Here is a 23,485-nt window from a genome sequence, read left to right as displayed (position 1 = left end):
CTTGCTAGGTTACTTACTTCTTGTTCCAGATTTTGAATAGAAGCTTGTTGATTTCTAAATGCTTGAGCATTTTGTTCATTTGTTTGTTTCTGAGATGTGAAAAACTGTGTTTGAGTTTCAACTAGCTTCGTCATCATATCTTCTAAATTCGGCTTTTTATCATCGGTTTGTTGTGGTGGTTTGTTTTGAAAATTAGGTCTTTGCTGATTATAAGTATTATTGGATACTTGTTGATTGCTAGGACCTTGTTGGTTGTTGTATGGAATATTTCGGTTATAATTCTGGTTTTGATTGTAAATCGGTCTTGGCGGTTGATAATTATTCTGATAATTATTTCCAGGCCTTTGGTTTATGTATGAAATATTCTCTCTTTGTTCCATTGTTAATTCAATACTTAGACAATCTTTTGTCAAATGTGGTCCTCCACACTGCTCACAACTAATTCGTATAGCATGAATATCTTTAGTCATCTTTTCCATTCGTCTCTCGAAAGCATCTATCTTTGCGGAAATGGAATCTAAGTCATGGCTAGAATCGGCTCTAGCTGCTTTAGATGATCTAATGATATCTTTTTCTTGGTGCCACTCATGTGAGTGGGAAGCAGTATTATCAATAATTTTGTAAGCATCAGTTTCGGTTTTCTTCATAATAGAACCACCAGCTGCTATATCTATGTCTTTCCTTGTAGTGATGTCGCATCCTCGGTAGAATATTTGTACTATTTGACAGGTGTCTAAACCATGTTGCGGACATCCTCTTAATAACTTTCCATATCTAGTCCATGCCTCATATAGAGTTTCATTCGGTTTCTGTGTAAACGTAACAATTTCTGCTTGAAGTCTTACGGCTTTAGATGCAGGAAAGAATTGTTTAAGAAATTTGTCAATTAAAACGTCCCATGTATCGATCGCCCCTTCAGGTAACGATTCCAACCAATCTTTGGCTTCTCCCTTTAAAGTCCAGGGAAATAACATGAGATATATCTGTTCATCCTCTACTTCTCGGATTTTAAATAGTGTGCAGATCCTATTAAAGGTACGTAGATGTTCATTTGGATCTTCCTTCGGCGCACCACTAAATTGGCATTGATTAGTTACCATGTGTAGAATTTGTCCTTTGATTTCATAATCTGGCGCATTAATGTCTGGATGAGTAATTGCGTGACCTTGGCCAGTGCGTTTAGCTCTCATTCGGTCTTCCATACTTAAAGGTTCCAGATTCTCCATAATTGAATTTGTTGAATCGGTATCACTAGATGATTCTGTTTTAATAGTTCGTTCCTCAACAATCTCTGTTTGAATGATTGGTGGTTCCGGAGGAAAGTTTAGTGGTTCAGGATCTACGAACCGTTCCTGAATATTCTCTGGATTCTCAATTGTGAGGTCGGGTTCAAAAAATGGATTATCGGAAATTTGAACTGAAGTACTTGGTCGACTAGATGACGATTCTAAAGAAAAATCAACGGCGGTTATATTTGTTAAACGATGTCTTGATCTAGTTACAGGTGGTGAACGTACAAAAGGTGATAAACGTCTTGCTCGGTGCATTCACTGAATATCCTATTAGTTTTAAAAAGGAAAGAAAAATTATAATAAGTTATCCAATCAATAGACTTTTCTGATTTTGCCCACGTTTCGAATAGCCAAAAGATGCAGCAGAGGGGCAGGATTCGTTTGGTCTCAATATAATTGAGGACTGTTTGGCTCCAATAACCCGGTCCACGTACAAATCCAACTATTACTACGAACCAGAAAATTTTGATGTCTATCAATTTAACCACTTAAAATAAATTTTCGTAATTTTGAGAAATTTAGATAAGAAGTAGAAAAAATTCTAAGTCCTAAAAACTAGAATGGCGAGAAATAAGAGTGAAAAAGAGTTCGTCGAAAAAGGTCGAAAAAGAAAAAAAAAATGGTTGAAAAATAAAAGGTGACGGAAAAATAAAAGAAACTTATAAAAACTTAAAAATACTTAACTAACCTAACCTTATTACTACAACTAACTTAAAATTATAATCGCAAATTGAAATTACTAATTGGAATGATAATTGATACATAGTAAAAGGTCTAAAAATATTAAAGCTTACAGGAAAAACTAAATCCCAAATAGAAATAACTTAAAAAGAAACTAAAACTTAAAAAGGGATCGCAAAATTCTAAAGCACCTAAATCTTAGTCTAAAGAAGAAGCACTTAAGGAATTCTACGGCAAAGCCTAAAAATCTAGGAGTAAAAATAACTATAGCAAAAACTAAGTTTAGAATTAAATATGAGCTAAAAAATACAAATATTACGCTACAACGATTAAAAAGGTACAAAATATAAAAATATACAAAAAGTTGTAAAAAGTACAATTTTTATAAAAATATTATTTTTATATTATTTATTTTATTAAACTATTAATTTTACAATTTTAATAAAACTAATTAATACTAAATACATATAAATAAAAAGTAAAAGTAAAAATAAAACTAATAATAATAATAATAATAATAATTAGGTTTAAATAATAATTATAAATAATTAAAACTCGTAATTAATGCAGGATTAGGGTTTCTGTGCGCGTGTCAGAAAGGCTCCGCGACTTGCGGTATTCAAGGCTTCAAACCCCGCGAGTCGCGGGGTTTAGAAATTCAGTTGACAGCTTAGAATTTTTTTACGCGTTTTTCTATTTTTTATTTTTTTTTATTTTCTGTTTTCTGTTTTTAAATAAATAAAAGATTTTAAAATAAAACTTATATTTTTATAAACTAAAATAAAAATAAAGAAACTTATAAAACTTAAATATTTAACAAAATCTTAAAAATACATATATTTTTGTTTTTCTTTTTATATTTTTGAATAATTAAAACGTATTTTTACAAAAGCGAATTTTAATAAAAGTAAACAAAAAATCTTTTTTTTTTATATTAGCGTTGCGCTTCCGGCGTTTAAGAGTTTCCCCGGCAGCGGCGCCAAAAATACTTGATGTCGTACGAGGTGTATATAAAATAGCTTATATTTTACTAGGAAAAACTATTAAATACGATACAATTTTACACAAGATATTTATTTATTTATAGAATGGATATACTTAAACCTTGCTACAACACTTATAAGCAGTGTACCTAATCGTACAGTAGTGTAGTTTTTAGTAAGTCCGGTTCGTTCCACGGGAAAATCTTTAAACAAAGCTCAACGCTATATTAGTTTACTTTTATAAGAATACAAAAATATATATAAGTAATATTATTATTATAAAGGGGGTTTTTTTTTACCGTTTAATGACCGGTTTGTCGATTTTAAGATTTTAGTCGCAGTTAAAACCAAATGTAAAATATAAAATAAATACAAGACTTAAATTAAAGCGTAAAGTAAATAACGATAATGAAATTGCGAATAATAAAAGTGCGATAAAATAAACTTGCGATAATTAAAAAGTATGATAATTAAAAGTGCGATTAAATAAAATAACAATAAATAAAAGTGCGATAATTAGAAGTGCAATTAAATATAAAATAAAGGAAATTAAATATGAAATAAAAGAATTATGCTTATTTAAACTTCCGTAATCATGATGTTTGACGTGTTGATTTTAGTTTTATGCCCATGGGTTAATTGTCCTTTGTCCTGGATTATTTAATATGTCCGTCTGGTTTTTGTCCATAACAGTCCATCAGTCATAAATATAAAGTGCGAGTGTCCTCATCAAATTATTCTTATACCCGAAGTTAAATATTCCAACTAATTGGGGATTCGAATTGTAACAAGGTTTTAATACTTTGTTTAATGAATACACCAGGTTATCGACTGCGTGTAAACCAAGGTTTTACTACTTTGTTAACAATTACACCAATTACCCTTGAATGTAATTTCACCCCTGTTTTAATTATTCTAGTGGCTATTAATCCATTCCCGTGTCCGGTTAAATGAACGATTATTCATACATATAAATACCCCGCCCATCGTGTCCGATCGAGTGTATATGGTAATTTATAGGGACGCCCAATTGTAAATCTTTATATTAACATTAACAAACTTTCATTTAGTTAAACAAATATAAAGCCCATTAATAGCCCATAGTCTAATTTCCACAAGTGTCGTTCTTTTGTCCAAACCCCAATTATGGTACAAAGCCCAATTACCCAATTTTAGTAATTAGCCCAACATCATGATTACTTCGTTTTAAATAAGCATAATAATAACTTAGCTACGAGACATTAATATAAAAAGGTTGAACATAACTTACAATGATTAAAAATAGCGTAGCGTTACACGGACAGAATTTCGACTTACACCCTTACAACATTCGCTAACATACCCTTATTATTAGAATTATAATTAAAATTAAAATTAAAATATAAATTATATATATATATATATCGTATATATGAGAGAAGAGAGAAATAGAATATGAAATTTGATCAGAATTCGGTTTGCTTTATAGCCAGAGTTGAATTTTGGGGCTCCGCGACTCGCGGCAAAATCCCCTTCAAACTCCGCGAGTCGCGGAGGATGTATTTACAGCTCAGTCCTTGGAGTTTTCTCTGCCGACGGTTTTTAATATATATATATAATATATATATAATTAATATAATTAATTATATATTATATTATATTTATATACATAGTTAACTTGTAATTTTTAGTCCGTTGCGTCGAGCGTTAAGAGTTGACTCTGGTCCCGGTTCCGGATTTTCGAACGTCCTTGCGTACAATTTAATATTTTGTACTTTGCGTTTTGAATCTTGTACTCTTGTGATTTCGAGACGTTTCTTATCAATAATTGGAACCTTTTTGATTGTCTTTTGTACTTTTGAGCTTTTTGGTCGTTTGCGTCTTCAATTCGTCGAATCTGTCTTTTGTCTTTTCCTTTTATTATTTAAACGAATATCACTTGTAAATAGAACAATTGCAACTAAAAGCTTGTCTTTCTTGAGGAATAATGCTATGAAATATATGTTCGTTTTTAGCATTATCATATATCAATCAACTTTAAACTAAATCTTGTGGTCTAAAACTTTTGATATTATTTATAAACCTGTGAATTTCACTCAACCTTTTTGGTTGACACTTTAAGCATATTTTGTCTCAGGTGATGATTGAGCTAGCTGTTTGCAACTTTATGATGATAGATTTGATGCTTGCATGGATTCCACATCGCATATTATATTTTAGTTCATAAACATTTATTTAACGTTTTAATAATAATGTAAACATGTATTACTGCTTCCGCTGTTTTATTAACAAAGATTTTATTTAAAAAGTCTCATATAGAGTCGTTCTTGTTTATACAACTGTGTTATGATATGATTGTTCATAATTACCCCTGGTCCATTTTGGGGGGTGTGACAGATTGGTATCAGAGCATTGCTGTTGTAGAGAACCAGGATTGCATTTTAAGTGTGCCTTATGCAATTAGGTACCTTAGCAATGTAGGACTACAACTTTCCTTGACTATAGTGCCTTTAATTGTTAAATGCTACACTATACTTTAGAAACTTTACTTATCTTAGATTCTCTATCATGGTTTGTGTATTACATATGTATTACATGAAATATTATCCATGAATTTTGAAACTCCTATATTTGTTACTATTCATACTCAAACGTATATAACTCCATGTTATATCACGTACCTATATGCCTTATGCCTTTATGCATCGGTTTGCTAACCAGAATATGTTATTGAGTTATCAAGAATCTCAAAGACATTATAATGTCATCACTATTCATATTCATTACTTTCTTTGCTTTCTTGTTGTTTTGATCAATGAATTTTCCTGACGGATGACGTCTACGAAACTATAGAATAGAAAGCGTTTGGATTACTGATTTAAAGGATCCTATAGCTCAAGCCCCTGGACCTGAATAGGACATTACGAATTGAAAATATTTAATCAAAAGATTATCAGATTACATACTTATCATCTAGACACGTCATACTACCATTATTAGAGTATAGACACATCATATCTTATTATATCTTATCGTATCTATCCTAATAATCTTTGTCTAACACTTTTCCTAAATTTCCTCCGTAAATTATGGAAATCTTTTTGCTACATATACATATTCAAGGAGATGAATATATCATCCAGTATTCAACACTAATCTCATATCAAACCCTAATTCAAATCACATAATATGGATTTCTCAACCGATTCCTCGAGCTCCAATGGCAGCGTAACCGGAACAAACGAATCAATCAGCCATCATCTATTTTGGATGAATTTGGGATGGGTTCGTAGTAAACTTAATCAATGGAGACAAGAAAAAGGTAATCCCTTCCACCAACTGAATTCACCTCTTGGTGAAGAACCTGAAGCACTTACCGGCGAACCCGTTCGGAACACTATTTTCACCCACATTTCCAGGATATCCAGTCACGAATATATAATATCTAAAATTCTAGATCTTATTCATCCACTTGTCCGAACCGCCAATCATCTCGGAATAATAGAAGAAGTCAATGAGCTTCGCGCTCGAGTGGTGGCTCTGGAGAATATGGTGCGAAACCTACGAACACCAGCAGCAGCACCAGTAGCATAACCAGTACCATCAGCATCACCACCAACAGCATCAGTTTCACCAACAACAACATCCGCATCCCACGCCTCAACATCACACTCAGTACCTCGAACATCAACATCATACGCCCCATAGATACCAAGGAATATTAGTAATAATGAGTTAAGATGTATTGACTCATTCTTCCTGAAGAACTATATATGTATACTTTATATATATGGATTGGAACAATAATAAATCTTTTCGTACTAAGCTATTACGTGTGAATCTTAACTAGTATGTACTACTTGGTTAATTCATATCACAATATGCTATGATGTATATCCTTTGTTAACGACTTAACGACCGTTAATCACTGCTTCAACACAATAAACTCCGTTTCATAATAAACCAAGTGTATTACTCAAATACAAGATTGATTGTATACTTCCACTTTTGATATACTCGAAATTTTTTAGAAAAACATTATTCGTGTCTTGTGAATTTCACAAGGATTACACGAGCACCAACATCATACACCAAGGTATATCTATAACAATGAACGATGAACTATTGAATCATAACTTCATTAGCGAAATATTTCGCGACAATTATGAAATCTCTAAGATTTTGGAGATTATTTACTCTCGTTTCAACAGCAAATTAAATGAGTTTAATATTATATTACTCATTAAACCTATCTGAAGAATACATATATGAACGTATATCTTCATAAAGATTGTAATTCTTTTATACAAACTGTTAATTGTGAAAATATTTTAACAGGTAGGTAATACCTGAGAAATATTTAAATTTCACATTAATATGTTACACCGTACATTCTACAAATTCTGATTCAATAATCAGTAACTATACATCCACAAGATATATGTATCCGTTCACTAAAAAGAACAACCATCTTCATACAAATTCAATTATCTATTCTAATTTTGACATATCAGAATCCAAGTAAAGCTTTAGCAGGTGTTATCCTTCTAAAAAAAATCACTCCATTCATGAATTATATTCATTCGTATTCTATGATGAATTATCACATCAAACCACCGAAATTATCGTTCATTTCTTTTGAAATCAACAACGCCTATTCATCAACCATTAGATCCGTTGACGATTACAATCAGCGTTTAATCATCTAAAAACGAAATTTCTTGAAACCATCTCGGATTGATAACCAATGATTCAAATATGGCTGCATTAAATGCAGAGAAAACAGCAAAATTGTAGATGGTCTCAATGGCCAAAAGTTTTATAATAAAGAATGGTACGTTGGAAAAGATCAAAAGAAAATTTGGAACTGAAAAATAGATTGAGCTAACCATGGAGGAGACCAAGGACAAATACAGGAACCAAACCCTATATTCAAAGAATTCAGGTAATTCTGGATCCGATGAATTCTTTAGAGAATATCTTGCTCCGAAGTCATGTTAAAAGCTTGCGGAAAATTTTTCTTCATCAACTTTCGAACTTAGAAATTCCAAAATATCATCATAAATATCCTCTATATTTCTGATGATATCATCATAACGATTCTTGTCCGCAATTAATTATCTCTTTGCGATAGCTTTATCACATCATAAAGGAAACTGTATCAGTTTCTATATTCTATAAAATTCAAGTTTAAATTATTAATGATTTGAAGAAGTGTTAGGAATTGAAGCATGAGTTAGTATAATATAATGACGTCAGGCCAATGTGATTATATTACAGTAAGTTATGCTAAATTTTTAATGGAAGATGATGATTCATAGACTGTATAAATCACCATTCGCCATGTTACACGACTCTTACATTCTATTTAACCTCTAAACATATCAAGAAAATATTTTTCTTGATGATTCGGTCTTTTCCGAATATTCTGGTAATTTGACAAATAAAATCGTGCTATTACCTTTCCTTTCTACTTTATAAGTTATGATCATTCGAAACTTCATACCTACGAGTTCTGGACCATTATTCGCTTGACTTGAAGTCGAGAAGAAGAAACAAAAGCATAAAGCTCCGACATATAAGGGAAAATATAAAGCCCGATAACAACACGGAAATTACAAACCGTGTATATCAATGCGTATAGCAACATAAAGACACGGGAGAATTAAAAACACTATAACCCCAAGGTAATTATAGAAGTAAACAGATTCCTCTGGGGGTAAATGAAAAAGAAGAATGACATAAGCGATAGTCAGAAAAATATCCATGATAAGAACTGGATGGAGCATTTTCACAATCTTTGGAAGTATGAATCGAGAAAGAAAGTATAGAAGTGGTGAAGATAATGAAACAGAAGAAGCTAATTTATAGCAAAATTCTAGACACAACAATCAAGGCAATTTTAATTTCCTTAATTACCGGAGAATCAAATCTTATACAGATTATAAAGATTTCCTTTAAATCCCTTGAATTTCGGAAATCACCTTTAATTATGTCAAAAGTTAAGGCAAACTGATATTTCCTTATCTCAAACTTTTAAGATAACTTCATTCATACTCTTCCTATAATCGAATCGTTTTATCCATATTATCCAATGTTGATAAAACAATATTTTCAACTCATATTCATCATTCTTGTTGTAAAGAATGACAATTTCTATCAAATTTCACGACTATGATTTTCATGAACTCCTCTCTATTTTGTCTACCCTAGCGTGGTGGCATAAACGCTCAAGGTTTAAATGAGCTCGATATTATTCATAACACATTTTATATATCTAATTTACTGAAATGACTTGTATAACATCATCATTTTGAATGATCTCCGCATTAATAATAAAATGCACTTCGTAGAAGAACTTGTAGAAATTATGGTTTGTATGATTTTAATTCTTGAAACAGAACAATATTCTATCCGTTGGAATTCACGCAAGGCCCCGAGCATACCTGGGAACGTGAAAATCAAATAAAACGTAAATATCCTCGTCTATGTATGAACAACACCGATTAATGGCAACAACTAAATTTCGGGACGAAATTTCTTTTAACGGGTAGGTACTATAACAACCCTCATATTTCCATACCTGAATTGACTAATTTGACTATAGGGTTGTTATCCATACGTAATATATAATTAAATTTGACATTGATCAAATATTTATTTTTAGTCGACACTTTTTGTTAACTAAAGTTTACACTAATTATATAAAATAACTTTAGTTAATATTAATATTAATGCGTATTATATTTAAAACTATATGAAACATAATTATTAATTAAATGATAAGTTATTTTAATCATTATATATATATTTTTAGCTTATAAAAAAAGAGATTTTTTTAAATTAAATAATGAGCCCATGAATTTTGACTAAATATTTTCAAAAACAAAAACTTATTAAAAACATTTTTAACATGTTTTTATTTTTTGTCAAAATTGGCACCTTTATTTTATTTATATTTTTTCTTTTCACCAACCATTTTTTTTCCTATAAATATCCACTTCCCTTTCATAAAAACTTGTATCAAATCTTTGAAAAAACTCTCTCACAAACTTGAGAAAGTACTTGAGGTATTTTCTATTTTTTTATCGAATTGCTTTTATTTTTTTTATATATTCTTTAAAAATTCGAATTTAATATACATAAATTATTTTTACATGTTATAATTAGTATTATAAGTATTATGATGTATAAAAATAATTTTGATAATTTATGGAATATTATTTATAATTAAATATGAATTATGTAGTATTTAAACATAAAAACAATATAAAATTCGTAATAAAATATTAACAGTAATAAAAATAATTATAATTTTTTTTTGAGATTATTATACTTTTATAAACAAGCAAAAATTATAAAAATTAAATAAATGGGACGATTAGTATTTAAAAAGAATTTACTTTTGTATTATTCTAAACCGAGAGAAATAATAAAGAAAATACAAAATAAATACAAACGTGTATTAAATATTTTTATAAAAATTTTATATGATTAGTAGCATCACTAGATACTTTAAAAAAATATACAAATTAATTTTAAATTATTTTTCCTATTTATTTAATTATAGGCCGATTACAATGATTAAATAATTAGAAAACATTAAATAAATAATATTTTGATATAAAATTTGATTTAATAATTTTTATAACATTTTTACATAATATAGAACTTGTAAAAAATATAAAATTATTTATTTAGGTCAATTTAATATTTATTACCTAATTAAATTTGATTAATATAAACCGAGTATATATATAAAGAAAAGTGGGAAATAAATACAAAAACTTGATAAAATTGTTTTTATAATATCCTACTGAATTGTATAATTAACTAAGTTTATAAAAATTATAAATATAATATTTAATGAATTAATATTCGAATTAACATATATTAGTATGATTTTCGATTAACATAAGTATATTACATATACTAAATTAATATTATTATTATAACTTACGGTTAATAACTAAGTATACTATATAATAAAGTATAATGCTTATAATGTAAGTTAATAATAATACATTATTAATAAACACTTATTTTATAACTATACTAATTTAATAATAATAACTTATAGTATATAATATAAGATAATCAAATTGTTAATACATTAATAAATATAATATAACATATATAATAACATATAAACCTAAAGTGAAGGTTAATCAAAGATAATGTACAATTCATGTGAACTTCATCGCTACTCACGGTCGTAAGTGAATGATGTCTAGGTTGCCATTTATGGGTAAGCTTGTGGATCTCGAATGCCATGACTTAGATTCTGGTCAAGAGTCCTGGGCCCCCGGTTACATCTGGTCATTCCTGACTTATTTGATAGCAACGAAGTTTGAGTAAAGTTATATAACGTCTTGCTAAGGATTAACCCGAACTTTCTAAAATTGGAAAATTACTATAAGTGGAAACTTTCCATAAATAGTAACCTTCCGAAAATGGAAATTCTTTAGTGAACCATTAGTATCAATATAGTACTATATACTATTGTCTGTTAGGCAATGTCTGATCATACGTTCTATCTCTAGGTTGAGATCTCGGTCACGTCCTTCCGTTCAATTCTTTCGTGGAATACTCTTTTGTGCTACTAAGGTGAACTTCATAGCCCCACTTTTTACTGTTTCATAACTGTTTTATAACTTTTGGGGTGAGACACATGCTTGCTTTATAAATGTTTTACGCTTAGACACAAATACTAAATTGTTAACTATGTTGTCATGCTTTGATTCATGCTAAATCCCTACCGTAATATCGTTAATTGCTACGTTTAAATGCAAACTTAATTATTGTAAGTAGGCCTATTGAGAGTAACGTCTATAACCATTCGACTGTTAGTCTTTGGTTACATAATAATGATTCCACGACACTGACAGTACAAGGTGTCATAGGGGTAACTTGTTTAGTAGCGATATTACAAAATGCAGCAACACTTTTAGATTGATATTTCTATATCAATCAACTTTAAACTAAATCTTGTGGTCTAAAACTTTTGATATTATTTATAAACCTGTGAATTTCACTCAACCTTTTTGGTTGACACTTTAAGCATATTTTGTCTCAGGCAATGATTGAGCTAGATGTTTGCAACTTTATGATGATAGATTTGATGCTTGCATGGATTCCACATCGCATATTATATTTTAGTTCATAGACATTTATTTAACGTTTTAATAATAATGTAAACATGTATTACTGCTTCCGCTGTTTTATTAACAAAGGTTTTATTTAAAAAGTCTCATATAGAGTCGTTCTTGTTTATACAACTGTGTTATGATATGATTGTTCATAATTACCCCTGGTCCATTTTGGGGGGTGTGACAGAAACGCTATATTTTTACGCTATATTTTAGTAAAACTATATTTTTTAAAAAATATATTATTTCATATTTTGTAAAAATATTGTATTTATAATAAGTGTTAAAAATAATAAAAAATAATATATATATATATATATATATATATATATATATATATATATATATATATATATATATAATATATATTTTTAAGATTTTATATATAATTTTAACAAGTACTTTTAATTTTTTTAAGATTTTAAAATATAAGTTTATTATATTTTATATAAATATTCTATAAATATTTTGTAATTTAAAAAAAAAAAAAAACTTCCGAACTACTTTGAAGCTGGTACCATTCTGAACCTGCATAGTCATGCGACCGCATGACAATATAACCTACACTCCATGCGATCGCATGGAGTGAGGTGACAGGTCTGAAACCTCCGCCGACACAATTAGGGTTCGGTTTTTATAATAATTATAATTAATTAAATTAAGTTAGGGTTTATATTTATTAATAATTAGTTTTAGTTTATTTAATTTGGTATTTTTAAATTTTAATTAGTTTTATTAATTATAGATTAATACTTTTATAAAATAATAATATAAAAATAATATTTTTATAAAAATTGTATTTTTATAACTTTAAGTTTTATTTTTATATTTTGTATCTTTTTAATCGTTTAATCGTAATTTGTATTTTTATCGTTCGTAATTAGTTTTAAACTTAGTTTTTGCCGTAGTAATTTTATATTTTTAGATTTTTAGGCTTTGCCGTAAAATCCCTTAAGTGCTTTTTCTTTAGATTAAGATTTAGACGCTTTAGAATTTTACGACTTCGCTTATCGCTTTATTATTTAATAGATTTTAGTTCCTTTTTAAGTAATTGCCGCTTTGGATATAGAATTCCTTTAAGCTTTAATACTTCTAGACGCAAGTTTTAATTTTTAGTTTTTAGACTTTTAAGTTTCGACGCTTTACTTTCTTATTATTATTTTTCGATCTTTTTATTTTCCGACGTTTGTTTTTCGACTCTTATTTCTCGACGCGCTTTTTCTTTCTCATTTCTACGCTCTGGTTTTTAGGACATAGAATTTTCTTTATTTTCTTTAAATTTCGACAAAAAATTATTTTAAGCGGTTAAATTGATAGACATCCAAATTCTCTGCTTCGTAGTAATAGTTGGATTTGTTAGTGGCTGAGTTGTGGATTTTCCGACTTAAAGGATCCTGGCTCCCTGCTGCATCTTTTGGCTATTCGAAACGTGGGCAAAAGCACAAAAGTCTATTAATTTGATAACTTATATAATTTTTTATTTTTATAACTAGTAGGATATTCAGTGAATGCACCGAGCAAAACGTTCACCACCTTTCATACGTTCACCACATGTAACTCGATCAAGACATCTAGCTAATATAATCACCGTTGATTTTTCTTTAGAATCATCATTTAGTCGAACAAGTTCTCCAACTCAAATTTCTGATAATCCATTTTTTGAACCCGACTTCACAATTGAGAACCCGGAGGATATTCAAGGACAATTCCAAGATCCTAAAACACTAATCATTCCTCCTGAACTACAAACCGTTAAATCAGAATCCTCTAGTGATTCGTATTCAACAAATTCAATTATGGAAGTAACCGAACCTCTAAGTATGGAAGACCGAATGAGTGCCACACGCACTGGCCAAGGTCACGCCATTATTCGGCCAGATGTTAATGCGCCAGATTATGAAATCAAAGGACAAATCCTACACATGGTAACTAATCAATGCCAATATAGTGGTATGCCAAAAGAAGATCCAAACGAACATCTTCGAAACTTTAATAGGATCTGTACTCTATTTAAAATCAGAGAAGTTGAGGATGAACAGATCTATCTCATGATGTTTACCTGGACTTTAAAGGGAGAAGCCAAAGATTGGTTAGAATCGTTACCCAAAGGAGCGATTGATACATGGGATGTTTTAGTTGAGAAGTTTCTTAAAAGATTATTTACGGCATCTAAAGCTGTGAGACTTCAAGGAGAAATTGTTACGTTCGCGCAAAAGCCTAATGAAACATTATATGAGGCATGGACAAGATTCGAAAAGTTGTTGAGAGGATGTCCTCAGCACGGTTTAGACACTTATCAAATAGTACAAATATTCTACCAAGGTGTCGACGTCGCTACACGAAAAGACATCGACACAGCAGCTGGTGGTTCCATTATGAAGAAAACCGCAACCTAAGCTCACAAAATAATTGATAATACAGCCTCCCACTCGCATGAGTGGCATCAAGAAAAATATATTTTTCGTTCATCTAAAGTGGCTTGAGCCGATTCTAGCCATGACTTTGATTCCGTTTCTGCAAAAATAGATGCTTTCGAGAGACGAATGGAAAAGATGACTAAAGATATTCACGCAATACGAATTAGTTGTGAGCAATGCGGTGGACCACACTTAATGAAATATTGCCACATTGAGCAAACGATGGAACAATGTGAGAATGTTTCCTACATGAACCAAAGGCAGGGAAATAATTATCAAAATAATTATCAACCGCCAAGGCCAAACTTTAATCGAAATCAAAACATTCTTTACAATCCAAATGGACCCAACAACAACTCGTACAACCAACAAGGTCCGAATAGCTAACCAACTCAAAACAACACTTTCAATCAACAAAGACCTGGCTTATATAAACCACCACAACAAACCGATGAGAAAAAGTCAAATCTGGAAGAAATGATGGCAAAGCTAATGGAATCTCAAACACAATTTATTACATCTCAAACCCAAATAAATGAGAGGTTTGATCAGTCATTAAGAACTCAACAAGCTTCCATTTTGAATCTAGAAATACACGTAGGTACTCTTGCTAACATGATGAGTGAGAGGGAACAAGGAAAGCTACCGAGTAATACTGAAGTAAATCCTCGGAATGAGAATGTTAATATGGTATCAACAAATTCTGAAAAACCAGCATCAGAAGATGGAAAGGTTTTAGATGTGAGTAACAATGAAGAAGTTACAACACCGCCACCACCCGAGTATGTAAAGCCAGTGGTGGCACCATATAGACCACCCATCCCGTTTCCAAGAAAAGGAGTTGAGTATGAGCAAGTAATAGGTAATAAAGTTTGTGATACCTCTGAAAAGAAGAAGAAGAATAAGAAAGTGCAAGAAAAAAAAACCGTAATAATAAACCCGGAGAAGACAGTTCCACCAAAACCTCCACCCAGGTTGGGTGATCCGGGTGAATTTATTGTTCCTTGTCTACTTAGTGATTGTGTCATGTATGATGCACTAGCAGATTTAGGTGCGAGTGTGAGTGTTATGCCTCTTTCATTATATAAGAGATTAGTAGTAGGTGAGTTAAGTCCAACGAAAATGAGTGTTAGACTCTTTGATCAAACCATTAAGCACCCAGTTGGAATTGCTGACAACCTACCCGTTCAAGTGAGTAATTTAACCTTTTTAGTCGAATTTATTGTCATTGACATAGAAGAGGACTCAAACATTCCTCTAATTTTAGGTCGACCATTCTTAGCATCCACCAGGGCATTATTTGATGTAAGAGAGGGCAGAATGACACTTAGTGATGGTGAAAAATCGATCACCTTTGTTTGTCGAAAGACTAAATCTCCACCAACCAAAACCGTTGAAGCAACAAAAACGATTGGTAAGAACCATATTATTTTATCAACTCCAACGGTAGTGCTTAACAATAATAAAACACCTAAGTGTGGGAAAGATGAAGTAAAACCTAATGATGACCTGATAACAAAGAACCCCGTTGTTGATACGAAATTAAATGACCCCGTTATTAATAGTTCAATGAAGAAACTTATTAAACAGATTCGCGATGCTAGAACCAAGGGGAACTTTAAGTTATGTAACCGGTCAGTATCTAATCTATCGCCTAAAGAAAAGGCGAAACTAGTTGAATTTGTGGATATTACACAGGAATCCGACCAATGGCTTAAAGTAAAAGTCATAGATATGCAAGTTGATTATGGTCCAAGAGAAATTGACAATGAAGTTAACCACAATTTCGACACCATAGCTATCTAAGTGTGGGGAGATTCAAATGTTCTAAGAAATAATGATGTCTAGGGTTAGTTGTTCTGTTTTCGTGTAGTTCCGAGAATGGAATTCGATTGGTCTTTTCCACTAGCAGACACTAAAGAACTAGTTTTCTTCCCCCATTCTGAATTTTTGTTTTGTAGGTTTTAAATAAAATTAATATGCATTTTTAAATTTAAGTTTTGTGTGAATTTAAAAACAAAATTTACTTTATTTCATTAAGTTTAAAAAAACGATTTCTAAAATTCATCGTAAGTTGAAGAATAGGTCATAGAACCGAAATTGCTTTACCCGAGGACGGGGCGAAAAATTTTGTTATCATTATTTTTAATTTTATTGATCTAAAAGTATACCAAAAAAATTAAAAAACCCAAAAATCTTTGCTTGTAAAACAATCGCTTTAAAAACGACAAATTTTAAATTTTGTTGAGGGACGGACTAGGTAAACATACCGAAACTACCTAAAGTAAAAGGAAACAAAATTTTAAAAAATTATTCATTTAAATTGTTTTAATAAATAAAGGTTTTATAAAAAATATATATATTATATATATGTTTGTAGTTTATCTTATGTACAAAACAGGGTAAAACAGCGCACTTTCAAAGACTGGCATTAAAGTTCAGCAAAAGCTACTAATTTTGACGACAAGACGCAAAATATCAAATGTGATATAAAATAATATGTTTGCAAACTCGGTATTATTAATCACTTTTCTACACTAATCACCCTCATGAATTTATAATTATAGTCTGATTTCTTGCAAATGAGGGCATTGCAAAATCTCAAGTGTGGGGAAGAGTTATAAATTCTCTCGGGTTTACATTTAGTTTAATTGCCAAATTTTGTGAAAATTTGAAAAATTTTCAATAAAATGAATTCAAAATCATGTTTATACATATTTATGAACGATAAAACTAGGTATTAAAATCAAAATTATTGTTATCTCGAAGAGAACATAAATGGAGAAACAACACAAAATGCTTGAATTCATTTAAAATGGAATAAAGGAGAATAAAAAGGCAAAGAAAGAAATAAAATAAAAGCTAAGTGTGGAAAGAATTTACCAAGTTCTTTAAAACATATATCACATATTTTGTACAAGATTATTGCAGGTACTTTTGCTTTGGACTAAACTAATCAGTTTTACCCGATTTACTGTAATATATTTGAAAGAAAGATGGATCTACACGATGAATCAATTCCATCATTAAAAGGAAGTAAAGTCTTCCGAAAAAGACACGCGCTTCTTGATTTAGGTCAGGAAGTTGTCGTCCAGACCAGCTGTAGGTTGACGAAAAATCTAGAAAGTCATCTCTAAAATCAGCAGGAAATCCACGGACCTCAGCATCGAACATGGTCGCCAAGTAGTCGGACTTATCCTAACCATGAGAGGATCTGTCTCCTAAAGTGGTCGGAAATCCACGGACCTCAGCACGTATACAAGGTTTCGACTTATCATATTGACCCATCTATATATATATTTCGGAACAACCATAGACACTCTATATGTAAAGGTGGGAGTTGGCTATACAGGGTCGGAGTTGATTCCAAAATATATATATACTTTGAGTTGTGATCGACACTGAGACCGGTACACGGGTAACGATACGTATTAATTAATTCGAATATTATATATTTAATTTATATATGAAATTATTGGACCATTGGACAATCGGACTATTGGACTGCTAACTTTGGACAATTAAATGAATTAAAATGTTGATTATAACATATGAAACTAAACAATTCTTCAAGTTTGCCACTTGATTTCATTCTAAACCTCATTGTACCTCGACAATCATAATCTTCGTTCAAATCTTTTCATGATTCTTGAAAACACCTCGATCGAGAAGTTGAACCAGCCGCACCTCGTCTACGGAAGAAAGATTTATGCACCTGAAAAACTTTCGAATCCAAATTTATAGTTTAACACATATCGTGTTGAATCCTTTGCCATTTATTAGCAAAAACAACCCTACAATTTCTTTTCAAGAAGCTAATTATGTCACAGTTCCACTTCGACTTCTCAGTGAGACTACTCCTATTATAATCTCAATATTTATACCTTGTCCTTTCGCCGTCGTTACCGGAGAACCTTTTATATTTCACAACATCATCAGCAGACGTACCAGCAACTCGTTATCTCTTTGGCGAAATCCGCAATCAGTATTTTGAAAATCTTGTAGAAATTCTCCCAGTTATACCGAAAACGTCTATCCCTAAGAATTATATATTTAGAATGTGAAGTTTCTGAAAAACATCCTAGACTATGAAGTAGTTCTTGAAATGCTGATGAAGCAGCAAAAACCGTAAACGACCTTAATAGTCAAAAGTTTACGATGAAGTACAGCATGTTGGAAAAACCCAGAAAAAAAGAGAAGTGTTGAAACTGAAAAACGGATTGAGCAAAGTATGAAGGAGACCGTGGACAAATCATGAAAACTAAACCCGACTTCAAAGAATCCAAACGATTCAGTGCCTGCTGAAATCGTTAGTAAGAACCCTACTCCTTATTCTAAACCTTTTTCAGATGATATTCTTCATCAACATCTTATCTTAGATATTATAAAATATCTTCATATCTTCCGTTATACATATTCTCCATATTGTTGGAGACATTTTCACAACTATCTTTATCTGAAATCATTTATCACTCCGTAACATCTGCGTTACAATATAAAAGAAACTGTGTTAGTTTCTAAATTCTGAAACCCCCGAGTTTAAAATAGGAATGTTCAGAAGCAGTGTTGCGAACTGATGCATGAATTAGTATAATATAATGAAACTTGATCAACTTCATTATATTACAGTAAGTCATGTTAAGTTTCTAATGGAATGTGATGATTCATAGTACTATCATCATGTGACATGTTACACGGCTCTTACATTCTATATAAATTCTAAAAATATCAAGAAAATATTTCTTGATAATTCGATCTTTTCCAGAATATTCTGGTAATTTGACAAACCAAAATCGTGTCATTACCATTCCTTTCTGAGAGCATTAGCTATGTTCATTCCAAATTTCATACCTACGAATTCCGGACCATTACAAAAGATGCTTAGTTGAAAAGGAGGAAAAGAAAAAGAATGAAGCTCCGAAATAGAAATTGGAGTATAAATCGCAGCAAATGGAAGAGAGTATTAACTGTGGATGATAATGATTATAGAAAACAAAAGCAAGGACATCGAAGTATAAGGGAAGATATAAAACCCAATAATCACTCAGAAACTACAAACCGTGTATATCAATACGTATTGCGACGTAAAGACACGGGAGAATAAGAAACATTATAATTCCAAGGAAATCATAAAAGTGAATAGATTCTTCTGGCGGCAAATGAAAAAGAAGAATGAAAGATATGAAGGTTAGAAGCATAATAATAATCAGGATTGGATGGAGCATATTAAGAATGAGTAGAGGAAGAAAGAATAAAAGGTGTGGAGAATAAGGAAAACGAAGGGGGTGGATTTATAGCAATATATCTGACAGAGAAATCAGAACAGATTATTGCATTAATCAAAGAAGATTTTGATTTCCTAAATCACCGCAGAACTAGATTCTTTTACGAAGACTTTCTTTCCGTAAATTCCAGAAATCAATCATAACTACATCATCGGTTAAAACAATTTCATATTTACCCATTTCACTCTTTTGTGATAGCTTCACTCGTACGCTTCACATGATCGAATCGTTTTATCCATATCTTCCAATAATGATAAAACTCTATTATTACCTCATATTCGTCATGAAAACATTCCTATTGTTATTTATGACAACCTCTACCAAATTTCGGGGACGAAATTTCTTTAACGGGTGGGTACTGTAACGACCCGGAAATTTCCGACCAAATTTAAACCTTAAACCCTATATGTTTCCGACACGATAAGCAAAAACCCTAATGTTGAGTCTAGAAAGTCTGAAATCTATATTTGGATAATCAGTTACCCTTTGACCAAGCCTGACGATTCACGAACATTTATGTGTATATGTGTTATATATTTATTTATAGTAAACGATAACAAAGTATTAGATATACAATATTAGGTTTCGATATAAGAATACTATATTCATCGGCGAGAGTAAAAGATATTAAGATTTTATAAATATTTGAAACTGTTTTTGTCAAACTATTAACGAGTCATTTTAATAAAATAAAAGTTTTAATGTTTTCTTAAAAGTCGGAATTCTTCTAGAACCTTTTGACAAATTTCAAATGATAACGGTCCGTGTTTTTACTAAAAATAAATAGTTAAATAAAATGTATTTACTAAATATATATTTGTGTATTTTACAAAACGACTAAATATATTTCAAACGTTTTCGATTTAAAAACATACTTTGGAAAATAACTAGATTTTGATTTATACAAGTAAATGACCACAACACTCAAAAGATTAAGTTACACTTTGAGTGGGTTAGTTTTTAATTAATTTAAGTCTAGTTATTGATAAAGGTACACGTCACGTAACGTAAAAGGCTAGTTTTCTAAACGTACGAAAGTGCGCCCGAAAAACCGAAAGTGGTACATAAGTCGTGAGACCACGACCGTGTCATTTTAGTAAAAATTATATTTTTACCATAAATGTAAATATAATATAATATTTAATTAATTGAATAAATTAAATATATTATAAAAATCTAAACATGTAATGTTAAGTTGTTTTCTTTTTTACGTGTCCATGTTGTTTGCCGCAAATTGCGGTTCATATATATTTTTTTATTATTATTTTTTTTATTATCACTTTGAAATTTGGAAATTAGTGGGTCCAGAATGAGTCTATAAAAGCCCAACGTTTTGTGCACTCGGTTTATCCTTAAACAATTTAAATATATTACTCCGTAGGCAATCAGAGAACAGATAACATTACTCCATATTATTTATTTCTATTATTAATCATATTCATAATTATAATATGATTTCTATTATCAAAATCAATATGATTATTATTATCCTAATAGTGGGATTAAAAGTAATATTATTAGTATTATTACACAAAAAATTACTATGACGGGGCTCTGTCCAAGTGTTCCAAAACTAATTTCAAGAGATGGATAGAATTAAGGAAATTATGGGTTGTAGCTAAGGAGATTATGGATATGGATCGGGGGTTTTGCTCGTGAGCTAAACTAAAATTTATCGCCTTCGGAGTGTTTATATATCTATCCTACAATATTGAATCGCAATATTGATACGTGAGCACTCTAAACTTAATTTTTATTTACTTTTAGTGTGTCCCTGACTAGTGCTCGAGAATTTAGGATCAAGCATGTTTATTTACTTATTTTTGTCAAAATATACATTAGGATAGAATCTGAATTAGCTACTCCTGCGGTTAAGATAAGATATATGAATTATATGTTTTTGGAAAGGTGGCGAAAAACTATAAACTTTTCATTTAGATGTCAAATGGATTCGACGGACGGATTTAAAGTTATAGCCAATTGAACTTCTGTACAAATTTTTAAAAATGAATATTTTTATTTTTACGTCGTCGTTAAAATCGTTATTATTATTTGATTATTATTATTATTATTTATTATTATCAAAATATTATTATGATTATTATTATCTAAAAACATTTAATATTTTAATCCAAAAACTATTAAATTACCATTTGATCATTATTATTGTCAACTTATAATTCTTATTATTATTAACATAAAAGTTATAATTTTTAACAAAAGTATTATTTTTTTTAATGAAAATATTAATATTATTATTATTATTATGATTATGATTATCATTATTAAAACAAATAATATTTTTATTAAAAATTATCAAATTATTATATTTGATCAATAAAACTGTTAAATTATTATTATTAATATATTTATTAGAAGTATTATTTTAATGAAATTATTATTTAGTAATTTATCATTTTGGTATTTTTTAAATAAAGTTTATTTAACAATAAATAAGTTATATTATTTACTAAATGAATTTTGACGATATTTAACTATATTTAATCATGCATAAAATTTTTGAAAATCATTTTAAGTTAAACCGATTTTTATTAACTTTTACATTTTAGTCTCTAGCATTAGGATTGAGGTACACTGTAAATTGACTTTATTTGTTAAATAGATGTTAACCAATATATAAATATATATAATTAATTAGGTTCGTGAATCGAAGGCCAACCTTATAAGTTACAAATGGTGTTATATGTATTTTTACTACAAAATACATTAGGTGAGTATATAGTCCCTTTTAAACTCTAAATATTTTTGGGCTGAGAATACATGCGCTGTTTTTATAAATGATTTACGTTATGGACACAAGTGATCAAAAATAAATTCTACGTTGAGTTGTACCATGGCATATCTCTTTATACTTGGTAACTGCTAATTACGTGAGGAGCGTAAACGCGAATCCTGTTGATAGATCTATCGGGCTGACATCCCCAACCGGGCTGGACGACCAGCATTTAACGGTTGCACAGTACTTCATTTCGTTACTACACTTTGGTACGGTGTAGGGTTTATTTAAGAGTATGCTGCTGTGGCTTTTAGTTAAGTATGGTTACCAAGTGCTCAACGTCTTTTCATACACGAGGAGTGTATTATGTATAAACTTTAAATCTTGTGGTCCATGGATTGTTATAACGCTGCTAGCATCAAACCTATATATCTCACCAACTTTATGTTGACATTTTAAAGCATGTTATTCTCAGGTACGAATTAAGTCTTCCGCTGTGCATTAGCTCATATTAAGGATACTAGTTGGGACCATTTAAGCCATGATACAAGAACGTTGCATTCGAGTCATTGAAGATCATTAAAGACTATTATTAAGTAAACAACAGATTAGGTCATTTGGATATTGTGAAATATTAGACGAACATATCAATTTTTGATGTAATGATAGATTGCCTTTTAAATGCAACGTTTGTAAAATGTATCATATAGAGGTCAAGTACCTCGCGATGTTATCAACTGTTGTAACTCGTTTGTAATCAATATGGACATCGTCCGGATGATTAGCTTCGGATTCTTACAGTTGGTATCAGAGCGTTGGTCTTAGCGAACCAGGTCTGCATTAGTGTGTCTAACTGGTAAGTTGTTAGGATACATTAGTGAGTCTGGACTTCGACCGTGCCTGCATGTCAAAAAGTTTTGCTTATCATTTCTAGTCGGAAACTATCTGCTTATCATCCTTAG

At 30.4% G+C, this 23,485-nt stretch overlaps 1 non-coding gene across 1 annotated transcript; it reads right to left on the bottom strand.

Annotated features, from left to right (window-relative positions):
* Positions 1-14,264: 14,264 nt before the first annotated feature.
* LOC139860851 (small nucleolar RNA R71) lies at positions 14,265-14,371 on the bottom strand. The gene has a single exon (XR_011763469.1). It is a non-coding gene; the product is annotated as a small nucleolar RNA R71 (small nucleolar RNA).
* Positions 14,372-23,485: the final 9,114 nt, after the last annotated feature.

Source organism: Rutidosis leptorrhynchoides, chromosome 7 (genome assembly GCF_046630445.1).
Source record: "Rutidosis leptorrhynchoides isolate AG116_Rl617_1_P2 chromosome 7, CSIRO_AGI_Rlap_v1, whole genome shotgun sequence".
Lineage (NCBI taxonomy): Eukaryota > Viridiplantae > Streptophyta > Magnoliopsida > Asterales > Asteraceae > Rutidosis > Rutidosis leptorrhynchoides.
The sequence above is the reverse complement of the archived record's forward strand: the minus strand, read 5'-3'. Positions and strand labels throughout refer to the sequence as shown.